Source organism: Zalophus californianus, chromosome 5, assembly GCF_009762305.2.
Source record: "Zalophus californianus isolate mZalCal1 chromosome 5, mZalCal1.pri.v2, whole genome shotgun sequence".
Lineage (NCBI taxonomy): Eukaryota > Metazoa > Chordata > Mammalia > Carnivora > Otariidae > Zalophus > Zalophus californianus.
Genome location: NC_045599.1, coordinates 97,371,256 through 97,395,879, shown reverse-complemented (window position 1 = coordinate 97,395,879; position 24,624 = coordinate 97,371,256). Strand labels below are relative to the sequence as shown.

The following is a 24,624-nucleotide window of genomic DNA, read 5'->3' as shown; positions in this document are numbered from 1 at the left end:
CGTCTAGCCACAAGTATATATCCACACACATACATTTACTCACACATATGTATGTTCTGGAGTGTATTGTTCAAGTGAACTTTAGTAAATCCTGTGGGGGGTGGTATCAGGTTGAGTGAAGTTAGGTAATCCCAACTAATGTTTTCCTGTCTTTTAAAAGTTTTTTAAAGAACTTTTTGAGATATTGCAATGAAGAGAAGCATGGAACAAGTGAATTTCAATTAATAATTGCAGTCAGAGTTCTGATGCTCATGCTGTGTAGGCCAGAGGTAAAGCATCCTATGAATAGTCATGCTTTTTTTAAATTTTATTTTATTATGTTATGTTAATCACCATACATTTCATCATTAGTTTTTTTAATTCTTTTTTCTTTTTTTTATTATGTTAGTTAATCACCATACATTAGATCATTAGTTTTTGATGTAGTGTTCCATGATTCATTGTTTGCATATAACACCCAGTGCTCCATTCTGAGAGTGCCCTCTTTAATACCCATCACCAGGCTAGCCCATCCCCCCACGCTCAGTTTGTTTCTCAGAGTCCATAGTCTCTCATGGTTCATCTCCCCCTCCGATTCCCCCCCTTCATTTTTCCCTTCCTGCTATCTTCTTCTTCTTTTTTTTTAACATATAATGTATTATTTGTTTCAGAGGTACAGGTCTGTGATTCAACAGTCTAACACAATTCACAGCGCTCACCATAGCACATACCCTCCCCAGTGTCTATCACCCAGCCACCCCAACCCTCCCACACCAATGTAGTGTTCCATGATTCATTGTTTGCGTATAACACCCAGTGCTCCATTCTGAGAGTGCTGCCTATATATATATATATATATATATATATAATAAAGAGTGTCATGTGGTGATACCCCCCTTCCTCTGCACACCCCTTATTATCAATGTGTTACTATCAATGTGTTCTTATAGCTGTCTTCTCATCATCCATCGGTTACTTTTTAGGCTATTTTTTCCCATTATGTCGATGACCTGGGGTACCATTAATCCTTGACCTTCATCCCATCTCTAAACCCCCTGACCCAGTAGACTTCCCTAACTTAAACGGCATGGTCATTGATGGCAGAAAATCTCCTTCCCCTTAGCAGTCCATAATATAACCAGAAAGGATCTCTTCCATAGGCTCATGATTCTTCTTATCCAGGGAATGACCCTTGGTATTTTGCCTTTAAAACCAGTTGATTTTATTTTCATATTTGATTCTTACTCATATTTTAAAAGTTTCTTTTTTCCTACTAAGCTAAATCAGCAGTAAACTGTCTCTGTGGTTATTCTGTAGCTCTTTTTCTATCCTCCCATAGTATTGAGAGTGAAAATGCTAGAAGAGACCAGTGAAAGATCAACTCATCAACCCTACTATTAATCACAAAGTGAATTCAGCTCTTTCACCATCTACCCTTCTACCAGGAAATAGATCCCTGAGCATCTGTCCATTATTCCTTTTGTGTGTTGTGCTGAACAGAAATTCTCCATACCTCCGTTTCTGTGACTCTGCTGTCAAGGGCAATCTCTTAGGCACTGCCTGTCATTGTGATTATTGCCAATATCACTGAATTAAGGTAATCAGGCCACATTCATTGCATGCACTTTGAGCAGAAGCTGAAACCACAGGTAAAATTGAAATGCCCAGTAATGGCCATTTCAGTGTCGGTTTCCTGTTCTTTCCTAAAGTGCATTTGCTTTTGCTTTTCCTTCTTGCCTGCTGAGATCATTGTGTGGGTGTGAGCGTCTGAGGGCTCAGGTTGATAAGTTGCAAAGGGAAAGGGGGGAAAAAAGGCCACACAGCTTGAATAAATAAATACATAAAAATATATGGTACTCTAGCATGCCCTACTGCCATGTCTCCATCACTACACAAGGATGTCCTCACATACTAACTTCAGCATCAGAATTCTGAAGGCAGGGAAGCAAAAGTAGCAGCTGTGGGAGCTCCCTAAAGTGGAGCCGGGCATGACATTCTGAATTCTGAAATTGCAAACCCACAGTTCAGTAGGTTGCAGCAACATAGAATGCAGATGGCGTGTTCCTTTGGGTTGTCAGTGTAGTTCTACAGTATATATAAATGGCTCTGGTTCTCTCCTGTTGGCTCTGTCACTGCCTTTTAACACCAATGTGTCAGTAAAGCCATGTTGCAGTGACAATCATATGTTGGTAATGGGGCTCACAGGAGACTACCTTGGGAAAGTTTGAAATTAACCATTTCAGGATGGAAGACTCTTAAATATGTTACGTGTTAGAGAAATAAACAAATGCTTTACTACATACCTTAGATGACTCTAATAACGTGGATTCACTTAATGTATGTCATGGAATTGAAGAATAGATGAAGTAGTTCATTATTTTCCTTTCTTAAATACAAACGTGTGTATGTTTTTCCCACAGCATGAATAAAATGAGATAAGTGCACATTAAAACCACCTCAGTGATTAAACCATCTTCTTTTCATCTGTATAATAGAGTCAGAGTAAATATAAGGCTGTAATTAACTTTAAGGCCTCTGCTGATATATTGTAAGAATAGGGCCTAACTACTTTTCCAATGGCAGCTGAGCCAAAAAGATTTCTATTTAGAAATCATGTGTAGAGGCGTCTCATTTCAAGAAACATTCGCCTTCTCTCCCCACACAGCCTCACTGGCCGGTTGAGAGAATTAGGTCCCTGTTTGTGATATCCCATGTTCTCCTGAGTGTCCCCAACTTATCAACTGCTTTGTGACTCAAATCTAACAAGTGGGACCTGTGCATGTGAGACTTATTTAGAAAGTGATTTTTTTTTTTTAATTGTAAACTACATTTTTGAGACTGTCAGCCTAGACTGACTGCAGCTTCCATTAAGCGGAGGAAGAGAGGGGCAACTGGAGAAGAATAAAAAAGTAGTTTCTCAGTAGAATCATTAGCTATGTCTTGTAAAGCCATCTTGTCCATTAAGGCTTTCTTGTGTGGGAAATTGGAACGTCAGTAGCCACACTGCACCTGTCTGGGGAGGGGGGTACTCATATGTACACTCATACCTACAAGCAAATCACACCCATACATGTTCAGAAATGTAGATACTTATTTATCAATCTGTATACAGTTGGCTAATTTAGAGGGATGACTTTACTTCATTAAGGACCAAAAGGAGATTGAGGCCAAGAGTATTTTTGTGGCACAGGCAGAAATTTGTTTCACTGTTGTAAAATACACTGTAGTTAAGTATATTTACTATGAGGTCAGATGTCCTAGATTTGCTTTTTAGCTATAAGACTATAGGCAAGTTAGTAAATGTCTCTAAGTTTCACTTTATTTTTGTTTTTTTGTGGAGATATTAATAATACAGATCTCCCTTGACTTACCATGGGGTTACATCCTGATAAACCCATATCAAGTTGAAAAGATCACTAAGTTGAAAATGCATTTAATACACTTGACCCACTGAACATCACAACTTAGCCTATCTTACACTCAGAATATGCTCAAAATATTTGCATTAGCCCACAACTGGGCATGATCATCTCACACAAACCCTATCTTATAATAAAGTGTTGGCTATCTCATGGAATTTATTGAATGCTGTACTGAAACTGAAACCCAGAATGGTTGTCTGGGTGCAGAAGGGTCGTAAGTGTATAGGTCGTTTACCCCCATGATCACGTGGCTGACTGGGGCCTGCAGCTGCTACCGTGGCCCAGCGTCATGTGGGAATATTGTATCACATATCACTAGCTCAGGAATCAATCAAAATTCAAAATTTGAAGCATGGTTTCTACTGAATGCTTTCTCACCATCATAAAGTGGAAAAATTGTAAGTCAAGCCATTGTAAGTCAGGGAGCATCTGTACTTTATATTGGCTTGTTGTTAGTGTTAAATGAAAAAATACATGGAAAGGCACTTAACTTGCTGCCTGGCATTTAGAAGTCCTCAGACCATGTTAGCAATGATCATTATTGATCGTTACGTAAATGTAATTATGTTAATTACATTTCACCCATACAGCCTAGGAAAGCTTATGGAGGGAAAACCAAAAGCAGATTTGACTTCCCCATCTGCATTTTGTAAAGGCCTTATGGAATCTCACTATGAAAATGATTTAAAATTACAGGCAGTTAATGCTAGAAGGAAACATCAAGAGTTAGTCTAACCCTCCTCATGTTGTAGTCAAAAAAAGGAATGTTCAGGTAAGTCCAGGAAGTGACTTTTCCAATGTCCTATATCTATTTGGAGGAAAAAATCCTGTCAGGTGCTGGCTTTTCTCCATTCTGGTGTGATTTGTGCTATTACACATGGTTCTCATAAATACCAACATATAAATTAACTGGATTTTTTTAAGTGCTTGGAAATAGCATGACTTGAGTATCTACCTCACTTTATATGCAAACATACCCAAAACCTATTAAATGGCTGAACCAAGGGACCATTTAGTGCCATATAACCAGTTGTAATGAGCAAGGTCACTACCATGATAAATACTATATGCAACCAGTCTTTGACCATTCACTTTGCAAATATCTATTAAACCCCTGGTGTATGCCAGGCACTCTGCTAGCAATAATAATAGCTAATACCTATTGAACATTTATGATACTTCGGGCCATAAGCTAAGAAGTTTGCTTGTATAATCTAATTTGATTCAAACAGAAGCCCGATGGATTTAGTACTGCTGTTATTTTTATTATATGAAGAAAAATCAAAATCAAATAAGATACAAGTCCTCAGTCTATCTTAATAGTGTTTGTCTTCTGGCATGTACGTGATGCTCACTAAAATACTTGTTGAATGGATAGGCTTATTATAGTCTAATGGAAATAATATGTGTATGAAAAAATGGATGGATTGAAACTGTTCTAAGCAGTATAAAAATCAACCCACCAAAGTATAATTAGGGCTCAAAAAGTAAATGGACTTCATTCAGGAAAAAACCTGAATAAATAGATTCTTAAATATACAGATGAATCCTGTCTTAAAGCACATCACAGTTTTGCTGTATCGTTCGGTAGACACAGAAGCAGATCATTCAGGGTGTAGCCCTATAGGAACAGCTTCTTTGGGGGTGGTTCAGACCTTCATTTTCCAGTATCCCTTTTACTTTTAGAGAGACCTCTTCCTCTATTGACGAAAAGACATCTGGAACACATCTGCAATCCTGATTCCCTGTTTTACTCTTTTAACTCACTTGCTTAGGATAAATAGCTCCTCCTCTCTCATTATTTAGGGCCCCTGAAATAAATTCTCCATTTTCAAGTGAGAAGGAACTAGAAAGTTCCTTCCATGTATTGTTTCATTTAACACTAACAACAAGCCAATAAAAAAGACTTATTTTTAAAAACTGATACTCTTTACTAGAGATTATATGACAATTCTAGCAGTGATCCATATTCACAAAATGAAAAAAAAATGTAATCCAGGAGTAAAATGCAAACTCATTTATTTGGCCAATGCATCAAAACAGGCAAAGAAAAAAATAATAGGGCATTTTGGGGGCATTCGCACCAGCATGGGAAAGGAAATGTATGTCATTCTTAAAGTTTCTCTCTCTCCAGCCTGCTCTTTCCTGTTTTCTATCTGGAGGCTGACAGACAGGGATCATCCAGAAGTTATACTGAAGTTAATGTTATGTGGAGTGGGGACTTTTTTTTTTTCCCTTTTTGCCGACATGAGCCTTGCAGGATTTATCACAGCTCCCCGGGGTGAGAAGATTCTTTGCCAGGAATTTGTCTGCTCTAACTTTCCTTGACTTTGGTTTGTCTGCCAACTGCTTGCTCCTTGTTTCTAGGCCAATGATTAGGTTATTTGCTAAGGTAGACGGGAATAAAGGCAGCTAAGGCTGGGATGGCCAAGTTATTCTGTTATCCATGCCTTCTTTGTGTTATGCTTTCCTCGTATTTCAGCTCCAGGTGGCATTTATTGGTTTATTTCCCCTTAAAGTCAGCCTGGACATTGAATCTCTTGCCTTCGCTTTTATGTCTTCTTGACTCTCTTTGATTTACTTGTTTATGATGCTCATTCATTCAAGTGCTGAAAAATATTTGTGAAAAACAAATAAACACACTCCCCCCCTCCCCAAGAGCATCTCTAAAGGTCCTACGGTGTGTTATATCTCAGCCTCAGGAGATTCGGATCTCCTGTCCCTTTTAGCCATCAACATCATGGAGAGGGAATGTCAGCATTTTTCTCTTTCTGCGAAGCATCATGAAAACACGGGCTCTAGGAGAAGATAGATCCCATTCAAGTTTCACTGCCTTACTCCCTGGCTAAGTGACCTACCTCAGTTATGCAAATTCTCTTTACCTTTTCCTCATTTGCAAAATGAAGATTAAAATGTTCTTCTTCTGTAGTGTTGTGAAGACCAAATACCATGGCTCATATCAAATGTTTAGGCCCCTTCTCAAGAAATTTTAATTCCCCTTTCACTCCCTTTGTTACTCTCCCCATTCCTCCTTGAAGGTGGAAAATAAAGCCCTGTTGCCCAGAAGAAAAACAGGACGGGTTGAAGGATTCGATGGTTCAAACTGGAATTCGCCTTTTATGTACTTAACTAGTGGGTCATTCAAGGTACTTCACAATTTGTTGAGAGAACCATTAAATACCATTAGTAGGTCATCTGCCACTGACTTCAAAACTATAGTCTTTAAAATTCAGCCAAATAGGGAAATCATTTTAATAGCTCCGATCACTTTGATTTGGGCCATAAGGCCATGGTGACAGATGCAGTAAGCATCTCATAAATACCAGGGTATTTCCTTTAGCTGGCATATTTGCAGAATGGAAATGGTCATGTGCTATCATTATGTAATATGATATATTTAAAAATGCAAAACTGTAGTGGGGGCGTTTTGATCGAGTGGCCCCGAAACTGTAAGCACCTTGTTGAACACCCTTCAGTTTGTTCTGGTCTCATCTAAATGACCCCTAGAAAAATACCTGACATTTGGCTTTTTTTTCCTTCAAATCCTGAGAGGAGGATTTACATTAGTACACTGTATAGAGCTGGACTGAACTTTTGAGACTATCTAGTCTTTTAAAAGTCCTCTAACTATGAGATGTTTGATTCTAGCCCAATCTTTTCAATGTACAGATAAAGAAAAGAAGATTTGAAACACTGAATTTACTGGGGACGTTGGGCTGAAAACTGAGCTTTTATCTTTTTTTTTTTGTAGATAAGGGTGTGTGTGCTTGCACATGTACACATACATACATATACATATATATATATAACATGTATGTCTGTGTGTATGTGTTCTCCTCCCTAGGAAAGGTGCTGAGATGTTGACACCTTTGTAAATGTCACACTTGGGAGGTTTTTTGTTTTATTTTTTCCTAAATGCAATCAGCTTTCTATTTGCTGAAATTAAAAATTATATGTGCTGAATTTTTAAAAGTCAAACAATTTAGAAGAGTATAACAAAAGCTGAAATTCCAGAGATAATACCTATAAATATTTTGATATATGTTATATTAATGTATCTTAAATTTCATGGGAGTATATATAAAACTCCTGGAATAAGACCAGTATTCAGTTGGTCTTGCTACAAGGTTTTACATTCTAACCAAGAGCATGATATGATGTAGGACAGTAGTTGTCCAAATGTGATCTGGGACCAGCATACCTCTGAACTTGAGAGAAATGCAAATCATCAGGCCCCACCCAAGATCAACTAATCAGAAACTGTGGAAATGGGGCCCAGTAATCTGGGTCTTAACAGGCCCATATTCTGCTACAAGACCAAGTTAGATAACCTTTGGTGTAATGGTCGGAAAGATCTGAGTTTGAATTATTCTTCACTGTGATCCTATTAGATTGTGACCTCGAGTAAGTTAGTCACCCAGTAAGCCCTGGGTTTTTTCATGGTGAAGTGATGATAATATTTACCTTGAAGTGTTGTTGTGGAGATGAGAGATAGATTGTGGGAAGTGCTAAATACAGTGACTGGTCTGTTGTAGGCACTCAATTAGTGTTAGCCATTATATGAGCCATCGTAGCTTTCATCCACAGCTCAGTTATACACCTCATGTGTGAGTGATACAGGTGTATGCGCTCTAGAAGAGAAGCACACTGTTGTTGGTGTTTAGCTTTTACAAACAGCAGGGCACCCAGAGCTTTGCGATTGCTTTGTATTTCACAATTTGTACTCCTCAGACACAAGTGGATTCTTCTTTGCCAGTTAAGTCTCCACTTAAAGAAGGATAGCTATTTTTTTCTAAATATTCTAACCTGTACATGTTGAGCTAGTAAGCATGGATGTGAGATTCTCCAAGGAGAACTCTAATTTGATCATAAAAACTCTCAACTGCAGATATGGGAGCGTACGGGATTTCATCCTTCTCTATCTGCCACATACAGAAAGACAGAAATGGGAGAATTAAGAGTTATTTGACCCACACTGTATTTGGGTAGAACCAAGGAAGATATTATTTAAATAAATATGAAATATAAATAAATATGACTGTAAGTGATTTCCATTTTATTTGCAATGCCTTAAGATATTAATCATATAGGTATGACAAGGTAAATTGATCTTAAGAAAGATGATTGAAATAAATTATCAGATAAAGGAAAGAGGATAAACTTAGTAAGATGCCAAGTAACTTCTCTCTAGCTTTCCAGAAGGGTCAAGATGGACTGAATTTGGCCTAATTTGGCGTAAAATGTCAAATTTCAAAAACTGCACCTTTCACCATTATTTAAGCTCTTGCCTGGCTCTAGCAGCCCCTGCTGGCAGTTAGGTATAGTGATGTTTAGTAACTCTGTAGAGGGTTTCCCTCCCATTCCTGCTTTATGTATTTTAATCACCTTAAATCGAGAATGAATTGCTATTAGGAACTTTCAACAGTTTCAGAAAGATTTTTAAAAATAAACCAATAAAATGAAATAACGCAATGACAATGTTTAAGTAGGAATATTATGGCAGATAAATTCTTGGAGGTTTACTGCTAATGGCCACTTGACATTTTTAAATAGAGCATTTCAGTAAATCACTGGAAATTAGCTGACAAGAATTTATATTCATCTATTTAAATGATACTTATAAATAAGTAAACACGGTTTAAATATAGTTTGAGTGTTGCTGGAGTTTATAGCAGCAAATGTCCTACTGCAGGTTTTTGTTCTAATTTCAGGTCAATTCAACGAGCATCTATTGTAGATTTCCTTTAAGCCAGGAAATGTGCTGGTTCCTAGAGACCCATATAGAGGAGAAAAGCCCAATTCTGCAAATCTAGTAACTAATTGCCCATATTAGGGTCTATTACCCTTCACCCCAGGAAACCTCCTTTCTTCCTTGAGTAACATCCCATACAAGGGGACTTATATGACTTCCAGGTTAGAGTTGAGAATTGTTCTACTTTTCTATTCTTAATCCCATCTTGTGGATTTTGGCTTACACACAAGAGTTGTACATTGGCTAACTATTTGTAATAATGCTAGTGGAGTGTTTTTATTATGTATGCATTAATTCATTCATTTCAAAAATATTTGTTATGCCCATTCAACTATATGCCAGACATTGTTCTAGGCACATAAGATCTTAATAGTGAACAAACCAAGATTTGTGCTGCATTAATCTTATATTCTATGGGGGGGGGACATCAACCATGACTTTGTAAGTAAATAAATAAAATAATTTCAGTTAGTTGTGTTAAGGGGGAAAAAAAAGAAATAGAGATCTTATAGAGCACTTTGGGTAGGAGTAAGGAAAAGACTCTTTACACAGAGCTTTCTGTAAAGACCTCTCTAAAAGGTGACATTTGAATTGGAACCTGGAGGACGAGGAACAGAAGCCTGCGCTGTGGGGATGGGGCTGAAGAGCATTCTGGGTAGAGGAATGGTCAGTATACCAACCTGAGGAGGGAAGGTACTCAGTTCAGGACTAGAGAAAGGCCAATGTAGCTGGACCTCCATGAATGAGGGAGGAAAACCGTGCCACAAGATGAATTTGGTGAAGAAAGCAGGACATATTCTGTAGGCTTCTAGAGGTTCTGTAGTTTTTGAAATTATAATGGGAAGCCCTTAGCTTTGAAACATGGAAAGTGCATCTACTTTGTTACTATACTTCTGAAACTGACCAAGAATCTTCGTAATTTTATACATATCCTTTTAAAACGGAATAAAGTCAAGTCTCCCAAGACACATTCAGTTGAGCTACTGGGGAAAACCTCAAAGTTCTACCCAGTCATCATTTCAATTCAAGAAGTGTTAATACTTATGAAACTACTAAGCTAGTCTTTTTGAAAGATACAGTAATGATAAAGTAATAGTTTCTGTCTCAGATTAAGTACATGCTATTGAAGAAAGAGCTATTGATAATTACCTGTGATATGAAATTTTAATGAAATAATTTCTGCTATAGAAGCCTAAAGGAGAAACCAACAAATTCTAAATAACATTATTCATGTATTCTACAAATGTTTTTTGATTACCTGTCACGTAGCAGAAAAAAAAATGCAGTGGTGAACAAAACACACACAGCTTTTACACTTAAGGACTTTGGGGTCCAGTTGGGAAGGCAGGAATTAAATATGAAATACAGTCACAAATTAGAATAAATGCAATGAGAAAAGAATAGTACTTAAGACAGTATCTGGCACATAGGCACTTAATAAATATCAGTTAAATCAATGAATGAATGAATGGTGTATATTAAAAGAATAGGGGGTGACAGACTTTAGATAGTATGTTCAGAAAAAGCCTCCCTGAGGAGCTATCTGAAATGAGAAGGAAGTGAAGGCACTATCATTTCAAAAGACTAGGAGGAAGGGCAGCCTCTAGGTAGGGGGACAACTGCGTAAAGGTCTAGAGATGAGAAAGAATTCCAGAATATGTCAGAATGCCAGGGAGATGATACTAGAAAGGGAGAAAGTGGCGAAATAGGGTAAAGCATTTCAGGCCATAAAGAGTTAAGTTATATTCTAAATCAATAGGCTAGCCTTTGCAGGGCCTCCTATATTTAACTGATCATCCTAATTTCTGCAAAATGAATTGATTAAGTGGGGACAAGAGCTATGATGGAAAACCATTTATGATGATACTGTTTTAAATTAGATAAAAAATGATGGTTTAGGCTAAGCTAGTGAGAGTGTAGATGGATAAAAATGGATACAACCCAAGGTTTTACAAATACAGTCACTGGATATAATGGGATGTTGTATTTTCCTTCTTACAATGTTTAAGCTAAAAACTTGGAGTTATCCTTGTCTCAGCATCAAGTGTAATCCTGTTTAAAAAAATAATCAGTCTCGTTTCCCTGTTCAAAGCTTTCCAGTAGTCCTCCATATCATTCAATAAAATATGTAAATTCTCAATATGATTTACAAGCCCCTAAATGTTTTTCACCCATGTGAGCCCCTGAATCAATTTCCTGCTAGTGTCCTCCCCTCTCAATCTAAGCTAGCCACGCTGGCCTCCCTGATTTCAAAACACAGTAATGCCTCCACCTCATGCTATTCATTTCCCGTTGCTATCCCTTCAAGATGGAATTCCATAGGTAAACATTTGAAGCAGTCTTTCACTTTCTTTGGCTCTTGGTTCAAATATTACCTTTGCACTGAGATCTTCCCTGGTTGTCTACCTACATGTTCAAACCCTTCTTTCTGATATACTGTATCCTTTATCTCTGTTTTATTTTTCTTCTTAGTATTTCTCAGTACCTAACAAAGTATATATTTTATTTATTTTTTTAGTTTTTTTTTTTTGCTTGTTTCTCCACTAAAAGAGAAATTCATTGAGAACTGTGTCTCTTGATTTTTTCTTTTATTTCATTACCATATCCCTTTTGTCTGTAATAATGATCAGTGCACATTGGTTGAGTGAATAAACAAATGACAGTAGTTGCAGAAGGAGTTAGTGCCTTTCAGGATAAATTTTATCGCTAAAGTTTATTGACCATTTGAAGTATCAGGAATATGAGTTTATTGACTTTGTGCGATAACAGCCCCTCTCAGTGTAAGAGTATGGGTAAGTAGATTTGGGACTCCTTGAAAGAATCTTAAATAGCTTGTCAAAGGGCTTAGACATGGTCCTATAGATATTTGGGGTTCAAGAAAAGGAAGATGGCAAATTCTGTCCTGTGTTTTATGTTAATAGTTTGACGAATGGTGTGAAGGAGGAAGTAGGAGTGAGTAGACTTTGGAATTAGGAAAAATCTATTAGGAAATTATTGAATTAATCCAGCTATGTGGTATATGTCAAATGTTCAAACTTCAGTTTTGAAAATGGAAATGTAAAGAAGAGAAAGCAATATGGAGGATGGAAATCATGGGTTCTTACTGAGAGTAGAGATCACTGTTGGTTTTAATGAGCTTCCCCCTCATTAAGACAATTTGTTTAGTTTTTCATAGCCCTAATTTCTCACAAAGCATTTGAGTCAGTTAGTCATTTGGAATATGAAAATCTACCTTAAATCCTGTGATACCACTTATTATAGGAAAAAAAAAAACCACGTTATTTTCCTGGCTAAAATATTTGGAATTTTCCTGAATTGTTTCATAATGACAAAGTCACTGGATTTTTTTTTTTTAAGATTTTATTTATTTACTTGAGAGAGAGTGAGAGCAAGAGAGATCACAGAGGGAGAGGGAGAAGCAGGCTCCCCACTGAGCAGGGAGCCCGATGCAGAGCCTGATCCCAGGACCCTGAGATCATGACCTGAACAGAAGGCAGATGCTTAAAGGACTGAGCCACCAAGGCACCCCAGAGTCCCTGGATTTTTAGGATATCTCAGTTCTTACTATATTTCTATCATCAACCAGACATATGATCTTGAGCGTGTCACCTCTCTAAACATTGTTACCTGATGGTATAAAAGAACATCATGGAAAGAGAACACCAGAGAGCTGTCTTCAAGATCTTCATTTGAACCCAGTCTCGCTGACTGCAGATCTCATGCTCTTGACTACATAGGCATAATCCATGTGGCCCCTGGGGTAGAAGCAGAATACTCATAGTTCCAATTCCATACAGGGAAGAACTTTCAAAATGCAGAGAGGTAGAGCTGTGACAGTGATCTTCCTGTCATAAGAGAGAATCAAGCAAAGGCGGGGCATCGTGGACATCTAGTACGTTCACTCACCAAGTATTGTCCAACAAGATCCAAGACAAAATAGTAGCTGACTTCTGTGGTTTAATTTTTTCATGCTCCTACCCCTAAGTCTGAGAACAAGGGGTCAGCAACAGTTCATGTTTCCACTATCCACCATCATTTCTGTTTCCTCGTCATTCCTGTAACTTTAGGGTTTTTATCTGTGTCTCCTCCTTAATTTTGAGGGCAGGGATTAGACTGCATTCTTCTTCATGTCTTCTCCAATGGGTAGACCCAAACTTTGCTCAAAATAGGCATTTAAATCATACTTTGCATTTATTATATATAGAAGGATATTAAGAAAAAATAACTCCTTCAATTCGACCTAAATGCCAGTTGAAATAAATTATTTCAAAAATGTATATCTAAAAGCTTCAAGTCCAGTCAACTAGGGACTTTTTCAAAATCGAAAGATAGATAGATGGTGCATAAAAAATGAGACCAATATGACCACTCCCTGCCTGCAGGAGTGATGACACGGGGAGTCCGCACCTCCATAGCCACACCTGAGAAGGATTTGGTTTCAATACATAAAGTTCTGTCCTTGTAAGATAACCAAAAATTATCTTTTTCTTTGTTGAGAGCAAAAGAGAGCATATTTTGTTTTGGGTAAAAGAGAAGAAGGAGAACCTCTTCCATTTGAAAGATGTATTTTTAAAGAGTCTCTGAAAACAGTGGATGTAAAAGTAACCAGCAAGGGAACCGTGGTTGAAATAAATGTGGTAAAAGTGAGACCCGTTAAATGTGAGCACCACTGAGTCAAGCTGCCTATAATTATCATAGAAGACAATACCCAAGCAGAGAATGTTCTTAATGACTTGTCGGAACCCAAGTGGTGTGGAAAACAACGTGGAGTGCATTTACTCCTCCTTTTATGTAGCCTATCACAATGTAAAATTGAGGGGGCACCTGGCATTAAATACTGTATTTACAGAAATGCAGTAAAAAAAAAAAAATCAAGATAGCATTTAGTGTATTGTTCTTATACAAAAGAGAAAGAAGGAAAAAAATTGCCTTTATCGACCAACATTTCCAATTATGATGTTTTATTTAAATAATCACAAATGGGCAATTTGTTCAAACTTATTTCTGTATTCCCAGCATGAAATAATTCCCTATCCACTCAAGTTTTTCTATGAATCTAAGATGGGATAAGTAGAACCATAATTACAGGAAAAAATTGGGGCGTTGCAATTGCAGTCCAAAGTGTTGGGGCATTTGCTTTCATGGCCTCTGTGGTTCATTTGTCTTTGTTGAGGCTCTGTTTTCCCCCTCACTTTAGCTATGGTTTCCTTATGGTATTTTAAATTAATTATCAATACCTTTTATGCTTTTTTATGTTGTTGTTCTACATTTGTATAGATAGCTCTTGCTATTCTTTGTCAAAATTGCTTCCTTTGCCTCTAGCGCGTCTAAACTGCCCTTGAATCACAGTGAGGGCTTCCTTTGCTGGTAGCTGCACCCGCCTCAACAGAAGCAGGCTTTGTTCCCTGGAGAACAGCTTTGTGACAAGGCAACCGGAGGCTTCTGTATCGCTGGGAAGGGGGTCAGGAGATGAGAATTCATTTTTTCTGGCACTGGATGCTTGGCTTTGCCTCAGTTTCATCCCCATGAGTAGCTTGCATTCATTCCATAGGATGCTTCATGTGACCTGTCACTTCAGGAGTATCCTCTGCAGTATGTTATTTGCCTGTACTGGGTTGAGTTCATAAACAGTAATCAGAAAAAAAACTAATTAGCTCAACGGTGAAAATGGAAGCACTGAACATCTTATGAACAGTCTTTCAGGGTTTTTGATCCAGTTAGTTATCTTGTGTATTTCATGTCCTACATATTGCAGTCAAATAATAATATTCTATAGAGATGCACTTATCAAGGAAGCCAGGAATAGAAGGTCCTGCATATAGGCGTTATGGCTGAGTCCCAGATTGAGGAGGAAAACTCATCTTCTGAATGACATGCAAATACAAGTGTAAAACCAGGTAAGGAGTTTGTTTAAAAGGTAGTGTGAGGCTGAGGAAGAAATGGATGTGATTTTAAACTCCAGAAACAATTGTGCACACAATGGAAACTCCACAAGGAAGCAATAGATCATTAACAAAGATAAAAGAAATCTTGTGTCAGTGATAGAGGCCATAAGTAAAATGGATGAAGAGAGAAAATGTAATTGGAGGAAGCCTTCCCTGGGGAACAGGAAAACTCGGCTGAATTCCTTATGGATTATTGAGGCAAATCCAAGAAAATGGGAGAGGGAACATCCTAGTGGCTTCAGGGCTCTGGTTTCCTCAATTTCGAGCTGTGGAACCCCCAGAACTGTTTACTTCTCTTCTTAGCCTTAATTTCCCCTTGTATAAAGTGGGAATAATGGCATATCACCTTGTAACCTTGTTTAATGAGGTAATCTTTACATGAATTTTTAAAGAACTACCCAGTGTATATTAAGTGGTGGCTGTTGTTGTTGTTATTAATATCACCACTTATTTTCTGTATCTTTGGGCTAGCTAATATACGGCACAGCCTTTTAGGGCTGCATGGTGGTGCTGGAAGTAGGTGGAGTGCTTCTAGTGGGGTTAGAGAGAGATGAGTCTGTTGCTTTCTATTTGGTGGTTGTGTGGAAATGTTTAATATTCTTGCCCCTTTGCTCCAAGGTCAGGGATATAGATCCACTACACAGTGGGGAAAATAATGTCCTTAAAAGTAAGACTCTAAAGAGCAAGGCTGGAATAAGCTTGGTCTCTTCAAAAATCAAGGAGCTTTAGGGGCGCCTGGGTGGCTCAGTCATTAAGCGTCTGCCTTCGGCTCAGGTCATGATCCCAGGGTCCTGGGATCGAGCCCTGCATCAGGCTCTCTGCTCCGCGGGAAGCCTGCTTCTCCCTCTCCCACTCCCCTTGCTTGTGTTCCCTCTCTTGCTGTGTGTCTCTCTCTGTCAAATAAATAAATAAAATCTTCAAAAAAAATTTTTTTTAAAAATCAAGGAGCTTTAGAAAATCTTTGTGAAGGTACACCTTCAAGGCTTAATAATCTAGTGGTTTCCTTGGCTTCGCTCTGTAAGGTAGCAATGTTGGAGAAAATAATTTCAATCTAGTTAAAGTCATTAAGTCACTGGTACGGTCTGCCTTATCTACAGCTGATGAGTTGATGTATATACATATTTTATAACAAAATACATAACATTTAAAAATATCTGAACTAGAGCTCTGCTAATAATTACAGCTTATATTTATTGAGTACATACTATGTCCCTACTATGTTAAGTGCTTTTATGAATTGTTTTATGTATTACTTCACTAAAACCTATAATACAGAATGCTTTAATTATCCCCATTTGGCAATAAGAAAACTAAGCTGAAGATAGGGTAAGTAACTTGCAAAACTTCACATGGTTAGAAAAGAGTGGAGTTGGCTATGGAAAACAGTACGGAGGTTCCTCAGAATTAAAAATAGAATTACCATATTTTCCAGTAGTTCTACTAGTGATATTTACCCAAAGAATATGAAAACACTAATTCGAAAAGATATACAGACCCCTATGTTTACTGCAGCATTATTTTCAATAGCCAAAATATGGAAGCAACCCAAACGTCCATCTACAGATGAATGGATAAAGAAAATGTGGTATATATATGCAAGGGAGTATTACTCAGCCATAAAAAAGAATGGAATCTTGCCATTTGCAACAACATGGATGGATCTAGAGGGTATAATGCTAAGTGAAATAAGTCAGAGAAAGACAAATACCATATGATTTAGCTCATATGTCAAATTTAAGGAACAAATCAAATGAACAAAGAAAAAAAAGAAACAAAAAAACAGACTCTTAACTATAAAGAACAAACTGGTGGTTACCAGAGGGGAAACAGGTGGGGGGGGGAGGGAATCGTTGAAACAGGTGAAGGGGATTAAGAGAACACTTGTTGTGATGAGCACAGGGTGATGTATGGAAGTGTTGAGTCACTCTATTAAATACCTGAAACTAATATTACAGTGGATGTTAACTATACTGAAATTAAATAAATAAACAAAAAAAGGAGTTAAGTTCTAGCCCAAGAAGTCTAATTCTGGCCCCATAATCTTACCCAAACTTAAAACAACAACTGACCTTAAGCAGATCAGTGGTCACCATCTGGACTCAACTGACAGTGGAACTTCCTTAAAATTCCTTAAATGTACTTGATGAACTTTATAATATGCCTTCAATGTTAATATTAAAAGTTTGTCTTTTGAAAATAAAATCATTGATGTCCAGATACATTTAATGGTATAAAATTATTAAGTAGCATATGCATGAACCCCCATCCCTTTCTCTGAAAATTGGAGTTAAGTGGTACTTTTTTGACTTGGCCAAACAAGCAAGGCGCACTTCCTATTCCAGGAATTTCCCTTCAATAATGCATTCTCCTCTCCTTCTTTTCCTTCCCTCCCTTTTCTTTCTTTTTCGTCTTCACTTCTTTTTTTTTATTCCTTTCTTCCATCGTGTTTATAATTTCTTTCAGACCTGTAACTCTCTGTTAAGATGCTATTAGGTACGTTTCATTTTAACAGCCAGGGTTCCCCTTATCCTACAGGCTTCGATTTACAGGTCATGTTATTTGCAGTGGCAATCTCTGCTGGGATCTTAAAAAGACACTGAATTGAGGCTCTGATTTGCAAGCATTTTGCAATTGTCACCAAAACCATATTTGCCTTTTGAAATCAGAATTTGTGGAGGGCTGGGAGATTTTAAATCTAACAGGAGAGAAAGGTGACAAAATCCATTGTTGAATAGAAATTCAGCTCATGGGTGTTGCCAAATTGGAGCCTTTCAGGTTACTGTGAGCAGGGTTTGCCTATTTTAACTTGGTTGGCTAGCAACCTTCTGCTCTGTGACACCAGTTTTATGAGCATGCCCACTCCCTCCTACCTCCATCACTCCTACCACTTCATTCTGCATACAACATAAGAAAGTCTGGTTTATCCCAGAGATTCAAACCTTAGTGCAACAGATGAGACCAATTGCTTTAACCCCTTTAAAGATGAGGGAACCGAAGCCAGAAGAGTGGTTTGTGAAGGATAATAGAGCTGCTTAGAGGTTCGGCCATGCCTCAAATTCTCCTCTTCCAAATTCCATCCCAGCTATTTCCCCCATATTATCACAACACAGCAAACAAGTCAAACTATTATTAGTTGCTAGTGTCATACCAATGGTGATTAACAACAAAGGCTCAGATCCTATGTATTTGTCTAAGGGGCCAAATAACACATAAGCCTCAGTGGGAGTGAGGTATGAGCTCTGTGCCATGTTCTGTGTTCAGTAGCACACTGAATCACTTCAGCAACATTACCGGGAATCTATCAAGATCCCTTCACCTTCATAAATGAAGAAACGAAGGTTTAACAGGTGAAATAACTTCCTGAGATTCACAAGTGATGGAGTTGGCTTGTACGTCCCTGTCTTACTGATGCCAATCTCTGTGAAGCACTGCCCCTGAAGCGTGTTCAATCTGTTTCTCCCCGCTCCCAAACTGGAACATGTGTAAACATGTATTTGCACCCACAACAGTCTCTCCACGCTCTCATCTGATGTCAATCCTTTTGGTTTCTCCTTTTTTTTTTTTTTTTTTTTTTGTCAGGGTGGGGACCTAGCATCTAGAGTAGGTGCAGTAATTTGTAGTTGCTCTGTTTTTGCTGGCCGTGGTAGCCAGCTGGTCTGGACCATCCCTACTTGGGAGAGCTGCTTGGAGTGTGTGCCAAGTTTAGCCTTTGATTAAGAGCATGAAAAGGCATCTCTGGTCCCTGGCTTTCTTTTCTGCTTTTGTTCTTGCCCACAGGAGTGTTAGAGACGGAGAATGAAGAGGTTCGGTAGGCTGGCTGTGAAGAAAGTTGAGGAAAGCTCCTTTATTACCTAAGGAATATAAATCACATGTCAGAAGTTTGCAAAGGGAAATCTGGACAGAACTGTAAAGACTTCTAAGGCCCCTTATATTCTTTCTAATCAGTGATTACAAAGCATAGTCCAGCAAACTCAAATGCTAGTATACCTAAACTTCCTGTGTTACTTTTTTAAAAGATTTATCCATTTATTTTAGACAGAGAGAGAGCAGGGGGACAGGCAGAGGGAGAGGGAGACAGAATCTCAAGCAAACTCCATGCTGAGCACAGAGCTTAATGTGGGGCTTGATCTCAAGGCCCTGAAATCATGACCTGAGCTGAAACCAAGAGTCAGACACTTAACATACTGTGCCACCCAGGGACCCCTAAACTTCCTTGTGTTATAATACCAGGTATAACAGAATAGAGACAGGAAAAATAAAAGCAAGTAAGCTGACAACCTGTTTCCCTTTGATGATTAAGAAAAAAAATTAAACATTATGAACATAAGTATCCTTTGTTAAGTATCCAACATTTTCAGGCAGAAACAATTTATAATTTGACACTTTCACCCAATCATTCAACAAGTATATTGTAGCTATATAATACAGTGAGAGATGTTTTCAGCTCACTTAGAATTCAAAAATAAAATGAACAGACACATTAACAGGTAAATTATAATTAAGGGGAATAAGTGTCTTAATAAAGGTAGCCATAAAGTGATTTGGAATCTAAAGGAGGAGATAATTGTTGCTAAAGATTTTGGCCAAGATTTTTCAGAGCAGTTGACATGTGGGTGAGTCTTGGAGAATGAGTAGTCATCATCCATATGGGAATGGGGGCAATGAAAACTTTAAGGCAGAGGATGCCCATTGTGTAAAGAATCAATGTTACAAAATAATGTGGTCACAGAGGGAGAGGTAGGTTGTTCACCATGGTGGGGTGACTTCAGAAAGTGGCAATGAGGAAGGAAACTAAGTGTTAGCCTTGGGAATATAAAAGGTTGAGTTATAAAAGGTTCACAACAAAATATGACCAATTTGAAATGTCAATCTTAGTATGTGTTAGGATGTTTTATCATAAATCAAGATTAATCTTCTGTTTACCCTTATAAATAATGAAGACTTTGCAAATAATGTTAAGACTAGATGAAATCGAAATGCTGTTCCAAAATTATCTTGGATCTGGATATTTTTCATAAAAATGTTAAAGCATAAAATGAAATTTTGTGCTTCCTCAGTAGACTACCAAATCTGTTGGTAGTTAAAATATCTACATCGTTGGGCGCCTGGGTGGCTCAGTTGGTTAAGCGACTGCCTTCGGCTCAGGTCATGATCCTGGAGTCCCGGGATCGAGTCCCGCATCGCATCGGGCTTCCTGCTCAGCAGGGAGTCTGCTTCTCCCTCTGACCCTCTTCCCTCTCGTGCTTTCTATCTCTCATTCTCTCTCTCTCTCAAATAAATAAATAAAATCTTTAAAAAAAAATATCTACATCGTTACAAAGATTAATACATTTTTATTTAGTATTGTATCTCTAATATATGCCCACTGTGGTTATTCTGTGAGCTACAGCAGAGCATTACAAAGTTTGTTCTTGTTTGCTTCTCCTTTTTCCCTCCTGTAGGACTAAGGGTTTTTTATTTGTTTGCTTGCTTGCTTTACTGTTTTGTTTTTCTTTTACTTTTTTTTTTTTTTCCTTGCAGAACTAAGTTTGCTATATCAGCCTTAACAGTGGAAAGTCTCAGGGACATAAAACAACACATGTTTATTTCTAACTCACACTGTTTGTCCATTGTGGGTTGACTAGCGTCTTTGTTCCTCATTGTCCTCACTCAGACATATAGCTGATAAAGACCTGACCATCTGGAACACTACAGGTTGCAGAGGCAGGAAAAACAAAACATATGGAGAATCACGCCCTCTTTCTTATTAAAGAAGCTCGCTGAAATTGACAAATGCCACCCTTGCTGACATTTCATTGGCTACAATATATCATATAACTTTTCCTATTTTTAAGGGAGATTTGGGAAGTACAATCTTAACCATATACCTTGAAGAAAGAGAACCCCAATTTTATAGGAGCCACTCTAAGTGCCTGCATAATATATTAGTCAGCATGGGCTGCCATAACAAAATAACGTAGATTGTGTAGCTTAAACAACAGCAATTTATTTTCTTGTGCTCTGGAGGCCAGAAGCTATGATCAAGGTTCCAGCAGAGTTGGGTTCTGGTTAAGAGCTTTTCCAGCTTGCTAACAGCTACCTTCTTGCTGTGTCTTACATGGTAGAGAGAGACCACTGGTGTCTCCTGCTCTTCATCTAAGGGCACCAGTTCTATTGGACCAGGACTACACCTTTATGACCTCAATTAACCTTAATCATCTCCTTCAAGACCCTGTCTCCAGTTTAAGCACATGAAGGGTCCAGGCTTAAATATATGAATTTGGGGGGGGGGGGGACACAACTCAGTCCACAACACATAATATATTTTTTATCAAGTTTGATTGAATATAAACTTTGAGAATGACACTATCAAAATTATTGGGTGCATATAAAAGGTGGATTGGTGCTACCATGGCATAAGCCATATTGACAAATTATTAAACTATGTGCTCTAAAAATTGTGAGTAAATACTGTCAAGATTGATATCCTAAAATATGCCTGTATAGGCTTTTAAAAATATGTATTTCAACAAAATTCCAAGAAAGACAAGTCAGAAGGACGCAGACATGGGAACTTGCTCAACTGTCACTTCTCATCTCTCCTCCCTTCCCTCTCCAATTACAGAATGGAGGCAGTTCTGCTGACATGCCATAGATTTTTATTCAGTACGAGGCCATCCCTGAAGATCCTGTCAGTGAGCTTCCTGGGTCTCTGCTATTCCTGTTTGGGTCTAACTTTAGATTAGTGGTAGGTGTGCACTGTTTCCTCATGATCAGTTCATGGCAAGCTCGCCTGTGAGTTGTTCTAGTTCAATTGTGTGCTTTATTTTTTCCTTCCCTCTTAATGTTTTAAAATTAGAAAACAGGATTTTATTTTAGGTCACTATTTTAACTATGAGTCATTGGCTTGTCCTAAGGGTAAATTATCTTTCTTCTGTTGCTCCTGATGAAGTATTTTTTAGGGTCCCCTCCCCAAAAATGCCAGGATATCACTAGGTGTATGTATTTAATATGTTTAAACTGAATCATCTACCTATTCATCAAAGAGTAAATTTAACTGCTTGGTTTTTTTATTTATTTTTTGTTATTGTTTCTTAATTTTTCTGTGAACATTTCAATCATCTGGTTACTCCTATGCTGTTAAATGATTCATATGAAGGCAGTACATGATCTTTGATGAAGTACTTCTCATTTCGGGTGATTGAGGAAATCTTCTGTCTTAAATTTCATGAAGGAGTAATTGTGTGTCTATGTGTTATTATTTAAGATGACATGTAGATCTCTTGTTAACCAAAGGTTGGCTCCTGTGCTTGGAGGCTAAGTAAGGAGACATAATTTGGCTAAGTTAGCTGTGGCTTTAAAAAGAAAAATAGAAGAAGAAGAAGAAGAAGGAGAAGGAGGAGTAGGAGGAGGAGGAGAAGAAGAAGGAGAAGAAGGAGAAGAAGGAGAAGAAAGAAGAAGGAGAAGGAGAAAAGAAGAAGAAGAAGAAAAAGGAGGAGGAGGAGGAGGAGGAGAAACAAAGTAAAATTTATATTTCACCAAATAGTTTCTCGACTTCATTTCCCTAAATACTGATAAATTTCCCCCTTTTCTATCACTTTTTTTTTCTTTTTCTGGATGGGATAAAGTTGTAGAACACATTTGGATGAAAAATTTTAAATAAACTTTTTTATTTTAAAAGAATTTAAAATTTTAAAGTGTTTTATTTTACGGATTTATTACAAAGATAGTACAGAGAGTTCCTGTATACCCCAATTTTCTCTATTATCAACATCTTGCAATAGTATGGTACATTCGTTACAGTTAATGGAACAATACTGATACATTGTTATTAACTAAAGTTCATATTTAATTAAAATTTTCTCCATTTTTCCCCTAATGTCCTTTTTCTGGTCCAGGATCCTATGCAAAAATACCACACCACATCTAGTCATCGTATCTTCTTTAACTTCTCTTGGGTGTGACAGTTTCTTAGACTTTCCTTGTTTTTGATGACCTTGGCAGTATTGGGGAGTTTTGGTCGGGTGTTTTATAGAATGGCCCTCAGTTGGGATTTGTCTGATATTTTCCTCCTGATCAGAGCGTTATAATGTCTTTTTAGGAGGAGGACTACAGAGGTAAAATGCCATTCTCATCATCTTATATCCAGAGTACATTCTATCAACATGACTTATCACTATTGATACTAACCCCGATCATCATTGTTTTTCAAAGTTCTCTACTGTCAAGTTGCTGTTTTTATCTTCCTTTCTGTAATGTATTTTTTAGAAGTCATCACTACACACAAATTTCTTTTAAAGTGTTTAGAAGAAAGTGACTTACACTTCAGGATTGAGGAGTTATATTCCACTTCACTGAGTGCAGAGTATCCACATAAATGATTTGAAATTCTTCTGCATGAAAGAGTTGTCATCCTTTGTATTTATTTATTTATTCAACTTTTCATTTACATCAATACAGACTTGGGGGTATTTATTTTACACTTTGGGTTATAAGACAGTCCTACTTGATTTATTTTGCTGAACAAATTGTTCCATTTTGGCCACTGTGAGTTCTTTTTAGTTGGCTTTTGGGTCCCTGGGATACACACAGATCATTGTGGGTTTTTATTTTGTTTTGAGCACTTTCTCACTCTCTGGAGTTACAGGATACTCCAGGCTTTTATATATTTTTTGTTCCAGTCTTAGAATCAGTCATTTCTTCAAAGGGACTGTTTTTTTGGGTTGTTTCCTTGTTTCTTTATTTGAGAAGAGTATTAGAAACCAAGATCTAGGTATGACTTGATGTCTTCAATTCTCTGTTTTAATTCAGCTTTAATATTGGCTGGCCATTGAGAGCTTGATGTTTCTCCCACACAATATGGAAATGTCATGTTTTGTTTCATTCTCATTTATGTACTCGATAAATTTTAGATTTTGTTTCCAGATGTTTGCCTTTGCCTACCAAGACCTCTAGAGCCGGATTGATTTAACCATAGCAGAGCTGTGCTTTTGCTGTAGTTCAAGAGAGCGTAGCTTTCTCCTCCACTCTACCCAGGTATGAGGAAAATATCAGAAATCGAACTAGAATTGATAACGAAATGCATTTATTGAATTTTTAAAAATGAACTAATAAAAGGAATTTGTTCCATAATAAAATCATTATTAATTAAATCAATTGTCTGAGATAATTATATTTTGGCTTCATTTTTCTTAAACCCTAAGTTACACTGATCTGCCTTTTGTATAAGAGATGTCATATTGCAGAGGGCATGGGATGGCAGTATGACTGAGGCAAAAAATACTTATCATAACAATTCCTGTCATCATAAAATTTATTAATTTTAGACCTGAAAGGAATCTTAAAAACTATTCTTTAACTGAATCATCTTAATATTGAGTAAAATGGCTTATGTAAACTCATCCATTTAGGTAGCTGCAAAACTCGAACCAGAATTCAAGTGTCCCCGGATGCAGATTCTATCCAGACTAGAAAAAAAAAAAAAAAAAGCAATTAATTCAAGAACTTATACATATATATGTGTAATTGCAGAGAGAAGAAACTCATT

General features: G+C 37.5%; 1 protein-coding gene across 2 annotated transcripts in view; it reads left to right on the top strand.

Moving 5' to 3' along the window:
• The window catches only part of TENM2 (teneurin transmembrane protein 2), a 1,539,571-nt gene that overhangs the window by 637,546 nt on the left and 877,401 nt on the right, over nucleotides 1–24,624 (top strand). The window lies entirely within an intron of this gene.